The sequence below is a fragment of the Piliocolobus tephrosceles genome, chromosome 2 (genome assembly GCF_002776525.5).
Source record: "Piliocolobus tephrosceles isolate RC106 chromosome 2, ASM277652v3, whole genome shotgun sequence".
In the NCBI taxonomy this organism is placed as follows: domain Eukaryota; kingdom Metazoa; phylum Chordata; class Mammalia; order Primates; family Cercopithecidae; genus Piliocolobus; species Piliocolobus tephrosceles.
In genome coordinates, this window is record NC_045435.1 from 116,287,344 (window position 1) to 116,292,589 (window position 5,246).

General features: G+C 41.0%; 1 pseudogene; it reads left to right on the forward strand.

Moving 5' to 3' along the window:
- Positions 1–1,133: 1,133 nt before the first annotated feature.
- LOC111543469 lies at positions 1,134–2,207 on the forward strand (annotated as a pseudogene).
- The last annotated feature ends 3,039 nt before the right edge of the window (positions 2,208–5,246 follow it).

Consider the following 5,246-nt stretch of genomic DNA (forward strand, 5'->3'; position numbering starts at 1 on the left):
GCACCTAATAACGAGTGACTTTCAAAATACATGAAGCCAAAACTGATAGTAATAAAAAGAGAAATAGATAAATCCATAATTATGGTTGGAGATTTCAATATATTCTCAATAACTAACAGAACAAGTACAAAACTCAATAAGGATAGAGTAGACTAAGGAAAACACTATCAATCAACTTGAGTTGATTGACATTTATAGAACACCATGCCCAATAATATCAGAATATATATTTTTCTCAAAATCCTGTGAAACATTTGCCAAGACAGATCATATTCTGAGCCATGAGATAGATCTTAATAAATCAAAAAGGATTCAAATTATACAAAATACGTTCTTGGACCACAATGGAATTTTTAAAAATCAGTAATAAAAATATCCTTAGAAAATTCCCAAATCATTGAAAGCTAATTAAACTACTACTAAATAACTCATGAATCAAAAAAGTAAATAAAAATGGAAATTTGAAAGTATTTTGAACTAAACAAGATGAAAACACAACATATCAAATGTCATTAAACCAATACTTAACAGGAAATTGAAAGCACTCAGATATGAAAAAATAAAAGAAGCTTTCAAATCAATTAATTTCAGCTTCTACCTTAAGAAACTAGCAGCAAAAGAGCAAATAAAACCAAAGTAGGCAGGAAAAATGATATAATAAAAGTCAAAGTGGAAATTAAAGAAATAAAAAACAGAAAAGTAGAGAAAACCAAAACAGTTCTTTGAAATCAATAAAGCCTGTAGCAGATAGATCAGAAAAAAAGACAGAAATTACCAACATCAGAAATGAAACAGGTGACATCACTACAGATTCTACAAATATTAAAAGAATAATATGGGAGAAACAGGAGGGCGAGACTACAAACTAACAAGGATAGGGTGGGGTTAGGGAGGGAAGGGAAGTAGGGGAGAGAAGCGATCGCGAGAGAAAAAAATGCAACTTCCCAAAATAAAAAGCAAAGATTGCATTAGGAGCGAACAGAGCTGCAGAAATAGATGGCAGCTTCGTCTGACTGAAACAAAGGGGCCACTGGATGCCTGTCTTCTTGGGGGGTGAGCCAGACAGACTGATAAACAACCTCAACTGTGTTGAGGGGAGGGTTTCGCCTCCCATTTTGCCCTGCAGCAGCAGCATGGACGTGTTGGCTAGTTATAGTATATTCCAGGAGCTACAACTTGTCCATGATACCGGCTACTTCTCGGCTTTGCCATCCCTAGAGACCTGGCAGCATGAATAAGTAAATGGAAGAAAGGAAGTCCAGAAGCCTTACTTCCAGGATATCCTGGAAGATATTTACTTGTGAGAGTGAAGACTCCTGAGGGGAAACACAGGATAAGAGAAAGGGTCCCATAAGGAGAACAGAGACTGAGAGAAGAAGGAATGGGAATATTCCAGAAGAGATATGCCTTGAATTGGAACGCTACCTACAGACAGAGCCCAGGAGGATCTCGGAGACCTTCGGTGAGGACTTGGTCTGTTTCCTCCACGCTTCTCCTCCCTGGTGCATTGAGGAAAGCTTCCGTCGCTTAGACCTCCTACTGCTCCCCGTGGAAGCGGCCATCTGTGAGAAAAGCTTGGCAGTGGACATCTTGCTTTCTGGGGACAAGTTGCTATCTGAGACCTGCCTCAGCCTCCACCCACCAACTCTTCTCTAGACAGCTACACAGCTGTCAACCGGGTCCAGCTCAACACAGTGACCTCATTAATGTCCCCATCGTCCCCTGAGCTCAGCCGCCATCTGGTCAAAACCTCACAAACTCTCTCTGCCGTGGATGGCACAGTGACGCTGAAACTAGTGGCCAAGAAGGGTGCTCTCATCTCCATAAAGGTGGGAGGGATCACAACAGCTTCAGCAGCTGTGACGGCTGCTGGGGCCGTTAAGAGTGGACAGAGCGACAGTGACCAAGGAAGGCCAGGGGCTGAAGCATGTCCCTAAAACAAGAAGAGGGTTCACTGCTGTCAGTTTAACGGGTGCCAGGAAGTTTATACAAAAAGTTCCCACTTAAAGGCCTACCATAGGATTCACACAGGTGAGAAGCCTTACAGGTGCTCATGGGAAGGATGCGTGTAGCGTTTAGCACGAAGCAATGAGCTCACCAGGCACTCCAGGAAACACACAGGTGCAAAGCTCTTCAAATACTACCGCTGCGACGGGTATTTTTCAAGGTCTGACCATCTTGCCCTCCATATGAAGAGACATATCTAAAAAACCGAAAGGCCAGAGTTGCAGTGGCATCAGCCAGTGTCTAAAGGAAATACCATGAGGCACGGGGCTGGACTTCAGGCAGGGACCCACTGCCTCACAGAAGAAAGTTCTTACTTATAAACCTCTGTACACACATACACACAGTCACATACAGACCCACACACATACACATTGTCATGCACTCAACTGTATTTAAAATATATACGTCTCTTCTTTACGCCTTGCCCTAGCTAGATGGAAGAAGATGAAGAAGGCAACCAGGTGAATTCAGCAAGGCAGACTGGCTGCTTACTTTAGCACTATTCGAATTATTTCCCGCTGTTGCCAATGAAATCAAAGAAAATGGATGTGACATCTCTGCAGGTGGATGGCACTCTGAGGGGTTTATTTCACTTGCTTCTCAGTGCAACCTGATAGGAGAATTCAGCATCTTAAAGTTGTGTATGTGTAGCACTAATGTTTCTTTTTAAATAGTTGGGGGAAAATGACCTAGAAAACCAAATTGCAATTTGGAAGCCAAAATTAACTCTTGCTTTATTTGTCCTTTGTGTGTGAAAAGTCCTACTATTCCGTGCGTCAGACTTCCTCACAGAACTGTTGACTGGTTTTGGTTCTTCTTAGTACTATTGAGATCTTTCACGTTGATCCCAAAGGCCTTAGCAGCGGCAGACTCTGGAATAACATCTTACACCTTTCTGGCCTGCATTTCTGTAGACTTCACTCTCAAGGGAGGAGTTTTCTTTTCTTACTTTTTGACTCTTGCACACCATATGCACCAGGGATTCTGGAAACTTCTAGCATGACTGCAAAGTGGCCAAGAGAATAAAGTCCTTGACGATAAATCACAGTATATCCCTTGAGCCTCACCTTGTTGCCGGTGCTAGATTTTTTCTTTTTATTCTCTCCGTTTCTTGCTAATGAAAACTTGAAAAGCTTATTTGGAAGCTTAAGTGTTTTATCTTTTCTCCATGGACTAAACCTCTTCAGGACTCTCTCAATACCTGGATGTTCAGCTCTCACAACAGCCAATCAGATGGGACATCACAGTTCTCTCATCCTCCTTGACGCATAATGACCTCAGCTCATAATGATCAACCGTTGTGCTGGGTGTCATTGCTACCCCATAACCAGTTAAAGCATAGATGTCACCAGTCTCAGAGGGCAACTGCATATTTAACTCTGGCTTATGATGTGACAAAAAGCCAAAAGTATCACTCTTTCTAGGACTGGGGAGACCTGAGGATGCCTCCCAAGTCTAGTGACTTCACAAAACATCATCCTATCTTCTCTCTCATGTCCACTGAGCTCCTATTCCCCCATTTGTTACAATAAACAATTTAAAATGCCACTGTGGGAGTGAAGGGTTGACATTTAAGAAAAAGGTTGAGGTGTTTCTCTCATGGGTTTTCTAAAAGGAGAGACACGTTTGCTTCTTTTTTTTCTTTTTCTTTTTTGGCTAGGCCCACCATGACTTGTGACCTAGAATTCCCAGGATTAACAGAGGCCCCACATTTACTCTGCAAGCTGACTCCAAAGGAGTCTACAGTCCTTACTTTTCACACCACACACACGCACACATATCCAATACTGGTCACTATCTACCTGCATTTCTAGCTAGCAGGTACTGGCCTCAACTCCAAAGATTGCCTTTAAGACCATCAAGTGGCCTATGCAAGCAAGCAGGGTGGTTATTAGGACAGAGTGTATATTTTGTATATTCTGGGACCATCCCTTCAAGATACGTTTATAAAATAAAAATGGTGCTTGGTCCACACACAGTTGCTGCTCCCTCCTACCAGCTGGCTCCCCTCCTGTCCTCCTTTGACTATTTGACTCATTGACTGTTAAAATGCCACCCCATACATATTTGGGATGCAAAACTAATAAAAGAAACACAAACACATATATGACAGTAACCTTCAAGATCTGGGTTTTCAGCTTTCTGCAGCCTTTGTTTTCACTGAAATGTTGAAACTACTCATCTGAGGGCAAAGAAACCTCCTCACAAATGCTGTAGCTGCCAATTGGATACTTGGGGCATTGCAAGGTCTGGTCTCAAGAATTTCCTTTCTCCTTTTCCGTTTTTTCTATTTAGACCAAAAACAAACAAACAAAAAATAATACAAAACAACAAGAAAAGAAAAAGCACCCTTAACACACACACACACACACACACACACACACACACACACACACACAATCTGTCCATTTGCCAGAGGCAATTAAATGTATGTTAGTTGGAGGGTATTTTTTAAAAATCCGTTTTATTCCAAAGATTTAAAACTAGACATGACTTAAAAATTTCTGGAGCACTGCTTGCTGACAATCTCATAGTTCTCTACTACAGTTGGGTACATTTTGTGGCCAGTAAAACAGGGCATACCATGGGATTATATTTGAATGCGTGGGGCATCCTTCCCAGATGAAGGATGTGTGAGGGACCTTGAACCTCAGCTGTATTAAACTGTAGCACCTCCAGTCAGTGCACTAGATGAAACTTTGGATACCCTGAATTCTGTTGGTTCCTTTCTCTTCCTTTATGTAGCAACCTCCAGCATGAATGCATGCACACACCAGTGATGGCATTAAGCCATGGCCGCCACGATTTGCAAATGTTCTCTCCCAAGCTGGAGCTGCTCTTGCCTCTCAAAATGCTATTATTAAGGGTTTAAAATACTTAATTTTTGAACTGATGAACTGACCAATGCAAGGCTCTATTAAAAAGAAAGTTTAAAAAAAGAATAATATGGAAAGATTATGAACAACTTTATGCCAATAAATCCAACAATTTCCAAGTTAGTTGGAAGGCAAATTACCAAAACTCATGCAAGAAGAAGTTTAAAACTTGAATACCCTTATTATCTATTTAAAAAATCAATAATGTAGTTTAAAACCTTCCCTAAAAGAAAATTCAAGGCTCAAATGACTTCACTAGTGAATTCTACCACACATTTAAGGAAGAAATAATATCTATTCTATACAAACTCTTTCAAAAAATTGAAAAGGAAGTAGTACTTCCCAATTCATTCTATGAAGCTA